General features: G+C 41.2%; 1 protein-coding gene and 1 long non-coding RNA gene across 20 annotated transcripts in view; one reads left to right on the top strand and one right to left on the bottom strand.

The window, feature by feature from the left end:
* The window catches only part of LOC147026616 (uncharacterized), a 176,309-nt gene that overhangs the window by 21,526 nt on the left and 139,783 nt on the right, over nt 1-15,000 (bottom strand). For 2 of the 14 annotated variants that reach the window (XR_015058422.1, XR_015058414.1), the window contains exon 1: nt 8,701-9,051. The exons of 11 other annotated variants lie outside the window; for them this stretch is intronic. This is a non-coding gene — a long non-coding RNA (uncharacterized LOC147026616). Of the gene's footprint in view, nt 1-1,152; nt 1,815-8,700; nt 9,052-15,000 lie in introns of those variants that run through there. One more of the 14 variants, XR_015058423.1, reaches the window with a different exon arrangement.
* The window catches only part of LOC147026617 (paired mesoderm homeobox protein 2-like), a 68,019-nt gene that overhangs the window by 26,620 nt on the left and 26,399 nt on the right, over nt 1-15,000 (top strand). The window lies entirely within an intron of this gene.

Raw genomic sequence — 15,000 nt, 5'->3', positions numbered from 1 at the left:
TGGTTAGTCTGTAGAACGATTCTCATCGGAATCTCTCGTAGGCAGATATTCCTCAAGCAGTCGCTCCTGGTGGATAGCAGCTCTGTTCACCTCAGTGTGACCTTAAAGAAGTCACACGTGGTCACCTTTTGGCAAGATACAGGTCACCCTGCGGGTGACATTGGTTTATTTTTTATTTGTTTGTCTGTCTGTAAGCAGGATATCAAAAAGTTGTGGACAGGCTGGATGTGTGACAAGAACAAGCTGATTAGATTTTGGTGAAGATCCAAAAACATATCTGAATACGAGTTTTTTTTTTCACTTTTTAAAAGGGATTCTTTACCAATGAGAGATGGGGCCAAAAACTATGTGCAGCATATCTCAAAAAGTTATGGACGAGTTCTGACAAAACTATGTGGATGAGTGGGAAGGTGACAAGAACAAGCCAATTAGAGTTTGATTTGGGTCTGGATTTCAGTCCTATCAGTGGGATACAAAACGCAAACTGTTCATCCTGGCAGAGGTATTCACTCAACTGAGTGCCATTTTAGTTTGCTCTGCAATTATGCTGTGCATTCATATTATATGCACATATAATACGAGCAGGGTATTAATATATTATGCACTCTGCATTAAGGTGATTAATATTATTTGCACTGATGTACACAGCACATGAACAATATATGCATCTGAAATTGTTTTAACATCAAAAAAACTCATTGTTGAAAGTATAGTACAAAAGTAGAGTTGGTACATGTGAAACTATCTACATATACACGTACAAATCGAGAAACATAGCACATGTACAAGCAAAGACACATACATACACGAGGGTTAATCACATATATGGTGTGCCACCACCTTACACATACAACCAGGAGCCTGAGGAGCAGACCAGAAAGGATATGAGAGAAGAGAGGATGCTTCGGAACAATAGACTACCTACTACCAAAGGAGGGGCATATTCAAAAATTGTAAAATGAGAAGAACAAAATTGTCCACAGCATGGAAAGACGATAAAAAAAGCTTTTGATAATGTCCCACATTCATGGATGATAAAATGAATGCAAATGTACAAGATGAACCCCAAAATAATCATATTGATTGAGAAAGCAATGGAGCTATGGAACACCACATTGATATTACAGCACTCGGAAGGAAACATTGAAATACCAGGAGTGAAGATAAGTCGTGGGATCTTCCAGAGTGATAGCTGAATGTCAAGGATGCAGCCTTTCACCCTCACTCTGGGTGTTTTTCCTCACTCTGGACCCCATTATCAACCTCATCAATGAGCAAGGACACGGCCACACATGAACATCCAATAGAAGAATGTCCAAATGACAGGAAAGGTGACACAGCTACTGCACATGTATGATTTAAAGTTCCGCACCAAACAGTAAAAAATTGGCAGAACTGAAATTGGTGAAACAGTCCTACCAAGACATTCAAATCGAATTTGGCCAAGATAAGTGTGCCAAGTGCATATTCATACAGGGTAGACTAACAAAAACGGACAACATAAAAATTGACCTGAAACCTGTTGTTTGCTTTGTAGTTAGGGTGGTGGCTTGGGATCTGAGGGTCCTGAGTTCAAGCCTCGTTGGCCGCTGAATTAACACCAGTGCAGCAGCCAAAAGGCTGCACATGAAGGGAAGGGGTATTGACGGATTTATTTAATCTGGTATTGGTGTGGCACAGGCATGATGGGCCGAATGGCTTCCTCCTGTGCAAACATTTCCTTGTAATACAACAACATGGGATTAAGACAGCGAAGCATCATACAAATACCTCGGAGTAGAAGAGGGTCACAAAATATGTCACAAATGCACAAAACAATTCCCAAAGAATACCTGCATAGAACGAAGCTGTTTCTGAAAACGTATCTCATCCTGAGAAGCAAAATCAAAGCCATAAACCAACTAGCAAAACGAGTATTCCAATACAGCTGCGGAATAATAAACTGCCTACAAGCGGATATCAATTAACTAAATATCAAAACAATGAAACTCCTCACCATCCACAAAATGTTCTACAAAAATCAGTGCATCTGAGAATGTACCTGCCGAGAAGAGAAGGAGGTAGTAGGCCTGATGGAGCTCAACCAAGTGCACAGAATAACAACTGTCGGATTGGTTGAGTATGTGAAAAGTTCAACAGACTACCGAATCCAATTTGTATGCAAACACAAAGTCAGCAAGCCAGAAAAGGTATCCGTAACCCACCGAGCAAATTAATTTCCAAAGATAGGTGCAAATAAAAGAGGTCGCACATGAAACCGAAACGGCATCGAATATAGTCCCAATGATTGCAAAAAAAGAAAAGTATAAAACATTATCCACAGATATACACTGTAAACTCTGAGAATGACAAAATATCAGGAAAATATATATATATATATATATATATATATATATATATATATATATATATATATATATATATATATATATATATATATATATATATATATATATATATAGAGTTGGACAGATTGGGCATAGACAAAGAAGGCTTATTGAAATGTCTAAGAAGAGGACCTGGTCAGCTCAACTGGGATGGAGAACAAATAATTATAAATGCCCAATGTGATATTAACTTTGTGAATTGTATTCCTCATGTGGACCGGGTCTCATGATGTTGTACCATAGACCAGAAAGTACTCGACATAGTGCAACTTTAAAGAGTCATAACTATATTTGCTTGCGAAGCTTGGTGAATTTTGCGTACTGAGCAAGACACTGACCATCGATTCTTGGCTGATCATGAGAGACGGATCTTGAAACCTCATGAATGTTACCGAAGAGACGGCACCATTCTGCAAAGCAGCAGGATCAGTAAGCGCGATCGACGAAGAAGCTGCACGACAGATGGTGAGCCGTAGCGTTGAATACACTGAACAACAAAAATTTTTTTACTGGAGATGTGTAAAGTGATTTAGACTAATTTGGGTACGCTGATTTCAAAAATCATAACCGTTTTGCTGTATCACGTCAGGATTTTCAGTCACAGAAATATTCCCATTGCCTAGAAGTCAGGATTTCAATGAAATTTACAAAAATTCATTTATTCATTTATTTCATCATGAATGCTTCAAAATTATAGAAATTACAGAAAAACTCCACTAGAATGTAATTAAAAATGCTTTAGGCATTTGGCTTTGCGTTTGTGCTGCTCTGTGTCAGTTTCACGATGCAGGAACCAGCAGAAATCGCCCATCATGTTCGGGTTGTGCCGCCCTTGGTAACGCGTCTCCATGAGTGAAATCTCTTGGTGGAATCGCTCGCCGTGCTCGTCCGAGACTGCTCCCAAGTTGTCAGGGAAGAAGTTCAGGTGCTGGTGTTGGAAATGGATTTTCAGGGACATCCTGGAGCCAAGTTTCCTGAAGGACTCCAGCAGCTGCTGCACTATTTCTTCATAGTTGTCCGCGCGCTCGTTCCCCAAGAAGTTGTCCGTCACAGCTTTGAAGCTCCTCCACGCTGCCAGCTCTTTGGGGTTTAGAGTTGTCGGAAAAGTTTCGTCCTTCATAATCTGTCGGATTTGCGGTCCAACAAAGACACCAGCCTTGATCTTGGCCTCCGACAAGGTGTTGCCAAACTTTTCCTTGAGGTATAAAAACCCACGCCCATTCAGATCCATTGCCCGTACAAAACTTTTCATCAAGCCGAGCTTTATGTGGAGTGGTGGAAGGAAAACCTTGGCTGGGTCGACAAGGGCGACATGCTTCACGTTGTGTCGACCAGGTACATGCTCTTTTCGCTCTTCCCAATCTTTCTTCGTCCAGTGATTCTTGTCGTCTCTGCTATCCCAGAGACAAAGGAAGCACATGTATTTCGTGTAGCCTGACTGCAGCCCTAACAACAGCGCCACCACTTTCAAGTCTCCGCAGATGTGCCAGTTGAAGTCATTGTACTTGATGGAATCAAGCAGCTGCCGCATAGTCTCATAGGTCTCTGTCATGCCGAACGCGTGAGCCAGTGGGACTGATGGTTTCTCGTTGCCATTGTGGAGCAAAACAGCCTTCAAGCTGTTCTTCCCCGAGTCGATGAAGAGGCGCCAGTCTGCAGGATCGTGATCACACCCAAGTTCTTTCAACAGACCGTTGATGTCACTGCAGAATGTCATCGTGTCTTCCATCTCAAAGAACTCAGCCATGTCTCTGTGACGTGCTCTGAACAAGGATATCTTAGTGTTAGGTTCAAGTAGATTCTACTGCTGCAGCCTTGATCCAAGCAGCTCTGCCTTCGCCTTTGACAGCGAGAGATCTCTTACAAGATCATTTAAGTCTCCCTGGTTCAGAAGGTGTGATTCTTGAGTGTCGGGTTCAAAAGGTTCATCATCACCATCCTCTTCACCACTGCTTACAGCTATGTTCTGATCAGCTGGAGGTGTTGGAACGGGGTTCTCGTCATCATGAGGCACAGGTTTACGAGCAGAGACACAGTCAGCGTACTTGATGTGACCTTTATTCTTCTTGTTGAAGCCGGCGATGCTTGTGCAGCAGAAATAACAATCATCATGATGATTCTGCGGCTCACGCCATATCATGGGCACCGCAAATGGCATGCTCGTGCGCTTGCCCACCAACCACTGAGTCAAGGTTGTGTGACAGCTTGTGCAGCAGATGTGTGGTGCCCAACTCTGTTATTGGTCCCCCACCTTACACCCGAAGTAGTGAAAGTAGGCGGCCTTCATTTTCACTGCTGTAGATATACTTCGCTGTTGATCTTTTTTGGTATACCGACCACAGACATAACAGAAGTTGTCAGGATGATTGGTACAGGAACGCCTACTCATCTTTATCTGAAAGAAAGAAATATAACACAAGTTAACAACAATTGTACGAAATAGACATGTTAAAGACATATGTAAATTTCATTGAAATCCTGACTTCTAGGCAATGGGAATATTTCTGTTCCTGAAAATCCTGACGTGATACAGCAAAACGGTTATGATTTTTGAAATCAGCGTACCCAAATTAGTCTTAATCACTTTACACATCTCCAGTAAAAATTTTTTTTGAAATTTGTTGTTCAGTGATATCACCTCACAAATCGCCTCATGTACATGATCCTGCTGTGAGAGAGTGGCTCGGCACCATTTTGGGTGTGTCCACCCGTGCAGGATGAAACGTCTTGATTCCAAAGTTCCATAAAGACCATCTCTGGACCAAGCTAAGTGCTAGAATAAAGGAAGGATTTTCTTTTATTTTGTTTTCCCCTTGTCTGTATTCGAGTCCATGTGTGGAGGCACCTCGACTTTAGTCTTAGTTTACCTCACATATTATTACATTCTGAATTATTCTCCCTTGTATATATTTATATTTTCATTAAATCTCTGCGTTTATTTTAAGTTGCTGTGTCCGTGTATTTGTCGTGGGGTTCGAGTATAAACTCCTTGTGCTGTGCATCCATCTGTGCCTCCGTCATTCTGCCTGCCCCGAATGCCCCTCCCGCGCGCACGATGATCTCTGAAGATCACATGTCCACCTCCAAAGAAAAAACGCTTGGCAATCCGGACTGGTTGGTGTTAACCGCCTGTGCACCACACTTGGGTCAGGGGGATTAACCGAACCCTCAGACCCATGGCAATATATATATATATATATATATATATATATATATATATATATATGGCTCTTCAGGCTAAACAGTTGCATGGGCTCTGCCTATTAGGCATGAGCATAGCAGAGCTACAGCCCCCCTACTTCACAGTCGGCTTGTACTGTAGCCAATACCGTGAAATATTTTAATTATCAATTTTAGACTAGTCCACCCCAGAGAGGGAATATTTGTGGACACGTGTTTCAGGCTTGTTGGCCCTCGTCTTATGAGGAAGGCCTTTTTCATACAAAAAAAAAGATTAAAAAAAATAAACTTTTTAAACAGCATGGGTCATGCACCTTGACCCCACAACAAGAATGTCCCCATGAGGATACACATGCATCCCGGCCCGAAGGCTGAAGCACGTGGTCAATCAAATGCACACATCCTAACCCCAAAGGGCCATAAATACATGGTCATGCAATAAGACCGATTAGGAGTCAGAGTAGCTTCTCCCCAGAGTTAACTGGTCAAATACTACATGACATTGTCACGATCAGACCCCATCACTATAGTGGGTACCAGGAAACAAGTGCCACCCCAGCTATTGCTGCATGCTTCCTGACCAACAGGAAAAGCCTGCCACACGTTAACCTGTCTCTGGTGTACAAAACAGTTCTGGAGGCAGCCAGGAAAAATAAAAAAATGATAATTTGAAGCCCTTTTTGTTTTTGTGCACCACAGTCAGGTTAATGTGTGGCAGGCGTTTCCTGTTGGTCAGAATGCATGCAGCAATAGCTGGGGTAGCACTTGCTTTCTGGTACCCACAACAGTGATGAGGTCTGATCTAGATATATACAGTCTACATGCTGATTTTTTTTTTTTTTTTTTTTTTTTTACAAATCTTTTTTATCCCCACTCAACTCTTCTACCACAATCCTCCTCCCATCCCTCAACTTTAGCAACTTTTACAAAAGTTACAACTGTTTGAAATATATACTGGCCTTGTCAATCTGCATCATTTGAGTTCCTTTCTAGGTGCTACCCTTCTGAGTGTGTTGATAATTAAGCTGGCCATCCTGTGTAACATACATGCCAGTCATGGTGTGGGCTTTGTGAGTGAACACTGGGATTTTATAGTTGTTTGTTGTTTGGAGCAAAATCAGAGCTGATTTTGCATTCCGTCATCAACATGTCACAGCATCGCAGTCAAACGGTTTAGACTGCTGAAACCCCTTCGACCTTTGAAGACCCCCAAGGCCCCGAAAGACCTCATGACTATCAGGGTTCCAACGCTTCCAGGCTGGGAAACCTTTTGTTTTTGTTCAGATGAGTAAAAACACCCAAGACCGTGAAGACCAATGAAAATTTCGTCCAATGGACCAACGGGCCCCCTAGTTTGTTTGATTAAAAAATTAGATGGAATTTACCGCCAGGTGGATTCAGGAGAACCACCCCTCTCCCTCCTAATCTCCCTCCTAACCCCCTCCCCCCCTTTCCCCTTCTCTCACAACACTCCTCCACTCCTCCCTAATTGCTTTTTCCCACTATCCCAACCTCCCCTTTTATCATTCACCCCAACCCTCGGTATCTGTTTGTTTTTGCTTTCGAGAGTAAACACAAAGCCATCTCGAGAATAAACCTTGTTAACAAAACAAGCTTGTTCAATAACTACATTATTTTAACGAACTCTTTCACGAAATAACGAACTCATTTGTCCTGCTTGCCGATGGTTCCATTCCTGATGCTCTCCAGGTGAAACCTGCCAAACTTTTCTTCTTGGTTTTCGTTGGCTTTTTTTTTTTTAGTTTCAAGCTGCTCGCATTTGTGGAACAAGGAGCTCACGTGTTATTGGGGGTGGGACGTTCACTGCTCGTGTGTTATCTTTGGAGGGGGGCTTTCAGCTGTCATGTATTATATTATGGGGAAAAGGGTGCTTTCCAACTCTGACGTGTTATCTCAGAGGCGCAGGGTTGGGAGGGGTCCAGCTCTCAGGGTTTGTTTTTGTATAGAAAGTCGAGGCTCGTGCAAGAGCTAGTATGAGTATAATGAACGGATCAGAACGTAAGAGGACAAAAGGAACAGTAGAGTTAAAGGCCAAGACAGAGACGGAGGTAAATGAGCAATGGGTGTGGGGAGGAATGGGGGGTGATTAAGATGGGTACAGAAGGAAACTCTCAGGAGAGAAAAGTGGAAATTTGGCAAGAGGAGGGATTGGGGGGGGGGATGAGGGTTAACGAGGGTAGAAAAGATCATGGTTTTCGATTGGGGATGATCAGAGATGGCGGTCAACAGCTGTCATGAAGACCTGGAGGGAAGAATGAGATTGAAGAGGATGTGGAGTTGGTTCCACAGGTGGGGAGGAAAGAAGAACAAACGAGTGGAGGTGAGCAGTGATCGTAGATTTAGGTAGTTTCACCAGAAGGGGGTTGATGGTGGACCCTGCACGGAAATATCAGAGGGTGCAAGACCAAAAAGGAGGCGGTATAAGACAGAACACCACCGACCTGTCTGCCGATAACGAAGTGGTAGACCCAAAGAAAATCACTAAGTTATCGGCCTATAGGCCCGAATGAATGGTTGGGGCGGGGGACTTAGACTCTTGGGGTTCATCTCGGGGGTTGCTTTCAAGTCTTATCTATTAGTTCGAGGGTGGTGAGGGGGGCTTTCCAGTTCTCAAGCATTCTCGGGGTTGGGGGGGGGATCTTGGGCTTTCAGCTCACAATTGGAGAGTAAGAGAGAAAAAGAACCCGCAGCGAGTCCGTTTCGATCGTGCTCGAACTTTAATCGGTTCTGCTACGAAATTCGCCTTAAGAGCTAATCTGTCGCTCAAATGCGTGAGCTGGGTGCATGAAGGCAGGACAACCGGCTTAATGCGCCAACCAAAGGGGATGAGACTGTGCGTCCTGGGATCGGTGGGGCTGTACCTCGGTACGTCCGATCGGTGCTTCTACAAGTTTCAAATTCCTGAGTACCGCAATTTTTCGAGACTATCGGAGACGCGTTCCGTGTTCCCCGCTCTGAGCCGCCTCCGCTGCAATGCCGGCGCGGCGCTTGGCGGGTCCGCTAGGCAGACGGACGGACGGACGGACGGACGGAGGTGGTGGGGGGGGGGACAGGACGGGGATGGAGGGGGGGACAGGAACGGGGATGGGGGCGCAGACGGAATAGCGGGTACCAGATGTGCGCAGGCGCCGCCAGGAACCTCAGTGAAGGGTGGGGTATTCGGGGCGCCAGCTCGGAGGTTCGCTCGCACGCAAACTCGGGCCCTTTTCCCATCAAGCTCTCCTTCCTGCGTCGGGGAGCGGGGGCTCCGGGGGGCTCCGAACAAGGGGATTATGTAGCGTCCGAGGAAGAGTGTAAGGACGAGAGGAAAAGGTATAGAGGTTGGAAACGTTTTGAGCTGTCTATGATTTAATGTGGGAGTTGTGAAAGTATCAGGTTCACGGAGGAGGTGGGGGGAGGATGGAGGGGTAAGGGGAGTTCGGGTTTTGGGGGAGGGGGGAAGTGAGAGGAGTGGGGATTCCACGGGAGGGAAAGGTGGGGGGTGGGGAGGAGTTGTGCTCCCGCTTAGTGCCGGAGGAAAGCCCTAATGATGCCGTCGTTATGATAGCGTCCTTTGGCGCTGAACAGTTTGCCGCGCCTTTAACTGCTGGGTCAGCATGAGCGACGGCATGGAGCATTCAGCACCCGGGACGAAAGTGTTTGCAGAACCACGTGAGTGCGATAAGAGTGAGATAAAAAGGCGCGAATGAGCACGTGACTCGGGGTAAGAAATGTTAAAACCATGCGAAAAACATATACAGCACTCGGGGGGAAAAAAAACATAACGTGTGGTGTGTACCACGGTGATAACATGTATATAGCAAGTATACTAGTATAATATATACCAAGTATACTGTCCTGGTAATAATAGTGTGTGTGTGTGTGTATGTATATATATATATATATATACATATATATATATATATATATATATATATATATATATATATATATATATATATATATATATATATATATATATATATATATATATATTTATATATATATCTGGAAAAATTAAGAGACCACTGCAAAATTATCAGTTTTTCTGGTTTTACTATTTATAGGTATGTGTTTGAGTAAAATGAACATTTTTGTTTTATTCTATAAACTACTGACAACATTTCTCCCAAATTCCGAATGAAAAAAATTGTCATTTAGAGCATTTATTTGCAGAAAATGACAACTGGTCAAAATAACAACAAAGATTCAGTGTTTTCAGACCTCAAATAATACAAACAAAACAAGTTCATATTCATTTTTAAACAACACAATACTAATGTTTTAACTTATGAAGAGTTCAGAAATCAATATTTTGTGGAATAACCCTGATTTTCAATCACAGCTGTCATGCGTCTTGGCATGCTCTCCACCAGTCTTTCACATTGCTGTTGGGTGACTTTATGCCACTCCTGGCACAAAAATTCAAGCAGCTCGGCTTTGTTTGATGGCTTGTGACCATCCATCTTCCTCTTGATCACATTCCAGAGGTTTTCAATGGGGTTCAGGTCTGGAGATTGGGCTGCCCATGACAGGGTCTTGATCTGATGGTCCTCCATCCACACCTTGATTGACCTGGCTGTGTGGCATGGAACATTGTCCTGCTGGAAAAACCAATCCTCAGAGTTGGGGAACATTGTCAGAGCAGAAGGAAGCAAGTGTTCTTCCAGGACAACCTTGTACGTGGCTTGATTCATGAGTCCTTCACAAAGACAAATGTGCCTCATTCCAGCCTTGCTGAAGCACCCCAGATCATCACTGATCCTCCAGGAAATTTCACAGTGAGTGCGAGACACTGTGGCTTGTCGGCCTTTCCAGGTCTCCGTCTCACCATAAAATGACCAGGTGTTGGGCAAAGCTGAAAATTGGACTCAGAGAAGATGACCTTACTCCAGTCTTCTACGGTCCAATCCTTATGGTCTTTTGCAAACCTCAGCCTGGCTCTTCTTTGCTTCTCATTGATGAAGGGCTTTTATTTTATTTTTTTTAGCTTTGCACGACTTCAGCCCTGCCCCGAGGAGCCTGTTTCGAACCATCCTCGCCGTGCACTTCACTCCAGCTGTCGTTTGCCATTCTTTTTGTAGGTCACTTGATGTCATCCTACGGTTGTTGAGTGACATTCGAATGAGTTGGCGGTCATCCCGGTCAGTGGAAAATCGTTTTCGCCCTCTGCCAGTCTGTAGCTTTGTTGTTCCCAATGTCTGCTGCTTGACCTTGTTCTTATGAACCGACGTCTTTGAAATTTTAAGGATGGAAGCAATGTGACGCTCACTGTATCCCTCTGCCAGTAAAGTCAGACTTGAACCCTTCTTTTCCTCACTCAAAACTTTTCTTTTCAACTCTTTTGGCATGGTCAATAGTTCCTTTTTTGATTCCAATTACTTTTGAGGTACTACTAGCATTGTTTTTGCCATCCAGCTGGTCCTATTACAAGAGGATAGTGATGGCCACAGCAGTGGTTTTTATACTTTTCCTTGTTAAATAAGATTTGGTTCAGGTGATCACCTAATCAGTACCTCACTAAGTAGAATGAGGTGTGCCTGTGTTGGATTTCAACAGACACTGGAATGTAATGGCTGTCATACATGTAGATATGCTGATTTAAATTTTTTTGGAGTGGTCTCTTATTTTTTAAGAGCTGTATATATATATATATATATATATATATATATATATATATATATATATATATATATATATATATATATATATATATATATATATATATATATATATATATATATAAAATGTAGCAAGAATATAATATGTGGTGAAGATGTGGACATATAATATGGAGTTATTTGAAAGTGTGTACATCGTAAGTTTACGATGAAAGGATATACACAGTAAGTATATGGTGAAAATGTGTACACAGTAAGTATATGGTGAAAACGTGTACACAGTAAGTATATGGTGAAAACGTGTACACACAGTAAGTACTGTAGATGGTTAAGGCATTTACACAGTAAGTATATGGTGAAAGTGTGTACGGTATATAGCAAGTATATGGTTAAAGCATGTGTACACTAAGTATTTGGTGAAAACGTGTACACACTTGTAGCCTTGAGATTGTCCATGCACTGTATATGGTTTAAGCATGTACACAGTAAGTATATGGTGAAAACGTATACACTAAGTATATGGTGAAACCATGATCACAGTAAGTATATGGTAAAAATGTGTGCACAGTAAAGATATGGTGAAAATGTGTACACACAGCAAGTACTGTATCTGGTTAAAGCACGTACACAGTAAGTATGTGGTGAAAATGTGTACACACAGTCAGTACTGTATATGGTTAAAGCATGTACACAGTAAGCATATGGTAAAAACATGTACACAGTAAGTATATATGGTGAAAATGTGTACACAGTAAGTCCTGTATATGGTTAAAGCATGTGGACACAGTGAGTATTTGGTGAAAGTGTGTACACAGTAAGTACTGTATATGGTTAAAGAATGTACACAGTAAGTATATGGAGAAAGCTTGTGTATTGTCAGTACATGGTTAAAGCTTGCACACATTAATTATATGGTGAAAACGTGTGCAGTCGTGGCCAAAAGTATTGGCACCCTTGCACATTTTTCAAATAACTCACAATTTTCTCAAAAATAAGTTCAAATTGACAAAAGTATGTGGTCTCCAGAATTCTTTATTTCACTGTTAATATTCCAGAATCTTTGTTTTTGATTCAGAACTTAAACATCCTTTTAAATCAGAAAATAAAAAGAAATGGCATTGACAAAATTATTGACACCCAAGACTTAATATTTGGTAGCACAGCCTTTGGACAAAATAACTGCAGGGAAGCACTTCCTATAGCCATGAACGAGCTTCCTACACATCTCTACTGCAGTTCGGCCCACTCTTCTTATACAAGCTGCTCCAGTTCTCCCAAATTTGAAGGGTGCCTTTTCCTAACTGCTGTTTTCAGATCTCTCCATAGGTGTTTAATGGGATTTAGATCTGGACTAATTGCTGGCCACTTCGGAACAGTCCAGCGTTTTGTCTTGAACCATTCCTGGGTGCTTTTTCAAGTGTGTTTGGGGTCATTGTCCTGTTGCAAGATCCATGACTTTTGACAGAGACCCAGCTTTCTGACACTGGGTTGAACATTGCACTACAAAATGCCTTCGTAATCTGATTTCATGATGTCGTGCACACATTCAAAGCACCCAGTGCCAGAGACAGCACAGCAACCCCAAAACATCACTGAACCTCCTCCATATTTGACGATGGGGAAGGTGTTCTTTTCTTTGAAAGGCTTCATTTTGTTTTCTTTAAACATAGAGATGATGTGCTTTACAAAAAACTCTAATTTCATCTCATCTGTCCACAGGACATTCTTCTAGAAGAATTTTGGCTTGTTCAGGTGTGTTGGCAAACTCTAATGGGGCTTTCTTATATATATATATATATATATATATATATATATATATATATATATATATATATATATATATATATATATATATATATATATATATATATATATATATATATATATATATATATATATATATATATATATATATATATATATATATATATATATATATGTCTCTCTCTCAGCAGTGGGGTCCTCCTAGGACTCGTACCATAGGAACCCCCTTTCATTGAGTTTGCGACGGATGGTACGAGTTGAAGCTATCGTACCTTGTGTCTGAAGGTCAGCTTGAATCTGTTTGGCAGTTGATCGAGGTGCTTTCTCCACCACTCAAACAATTCTTCGCTGCAATCTTCGATCAAGTTTTCTCTTACGGCCACGTCCAGGGAGGTTGGCTGCAGTGCTGTGGGCCTAAAACTTCCTAATAACATTGTATACGGTGGACACAGGAACATCAAAGTCTCTGGAGATGGACTTGTAGCCTTGAGATTGTCCATGCTTGGCTACAATCTTGTATCTGACCTCCTCAGACAATTCTCTGGTTTTCTTTCTTTTCTCCATGCTTATTGCGGTACACACAGTGACAAAAAACAGCAGAATGACTCCTTTTCTCCATTCAAACTGGTTGAATGAGTGATCTTTATATTGCAGGCACCTGTAACTCACCACAGGTGAGTTCAATTCCAAAGTGAAGGAGAATCACCTGCTTGAAATGTATTTATTTCTAACAACTTTAAAAGGTGCTAATAATATTGTCTGGGCCATTTTAGGACTTGTGTGTGGAATAAGCTAGGATTTAGGAAATTTTTTCAGCGTGTTTTGTTTTGTTCCACTGCAAACTAAAGAAATATATGTGGATACCAAAATATTTTTTAAATTTCAACAATTTTCTGGAAGAAATGGTGCATTATTTGAAAAAAGTGCAAGGGTGCCAATATTTTTGGTCACGAATGTACATAGTAAGTAAATGGTGAAAACGTGTGTACACAGTAAGTATATGGAGAAAGCGTACACACAGTAAGTACTGCATTTGGTTAAAGCACGTACACAGTCATTATATGGTGAAAATGTGTCTATAGTACTATATGGTTGAAGCATGTATACAGTAATTATATGGTTAAAGCATGTATACAGTAAATATATGGTGAAAACTTGTGTATCGTAAGTATATGGTGAAAGCATACATACAGCAAGTACTGTATACGGTTAAAGCCGTATACAGTACTTATTGTAATTATACAGTAATTACACAGTAGTTATATGATGAAAATGTCTATAGTACTATATGGTTAAAGCATGTACACAGTAATTTCATGGTGAAAAAGTGTATATTGTCAGTATTTGGTGAAAACGTGTATAAAGTAAGTGTATATGGTGAAAATGTGTCTGAAGTAAGTATTTGGTGAAAATGTGAACACAGTAAGTATATTTGGTGAAAATGTGTATATAATAAGTATATATGGTGAAAATGTGTACACAGTAAGTGTATATGGTGAAAACGTGTATATAATAAGTATATATGGTGAAAATGTGTACACAGTAAGTGTGTAAATAGTAAGTATATTTGATGAAAAAGTGTATACAATAAGTATATTTTATGAAAACATGTACATAGTAAATATACAATGAAAGTCTGTTCATTGTGCTTAAGTGTACAATGAAAGTGTATATGGTATACAGTAACTATTTGCAAACATTTACAATGTAAGTATACCGTGAAAGTGTATATATAGTAAGCATGCAATGAAAGCAGGTACATAGTAAGGATGTTGTGAAAGCGTCTACAATGTACATAGTCAGTAAGTCTACAGTGAAACTCTCTACTGTATATAATAAGTATTTGGTGAAAATATGTATACAGTAAGTATTCGGTGAAAACATTTACATCGTAAGTATACCGTGAAAACATGTACGTAGCAAGTATGCAATTAAAACGTGTATATTTTAAGTATATGATGAAAGCGTATACATAATAAGTATACCGTGAAAGCATCTACATTGGTACATACGACATATGTGGTGAAAACATGCAAATAGCAAGTGTA

This window comes from Eptatretus burgeri, chromosome 5 (genome assembly GCF_056783735.1).
Source record: "Eptatretus burgeri isolate ZD-2024b chromosome 5, Ebu_testis_v1, whole genome shotgun sequence".
NCBI classification, from domain to species: domain Eukaryota; kingdom Metazoa; phylum Chordata; class Myxini; order Myxiniformes; family Myxinidae; genus Eptatretus; species Eptatretus burgeri.
Note: the sequence above shows the minus strand (reverse complement) of the source record. Positions and strands in the feature narration are given on the sequence as shown.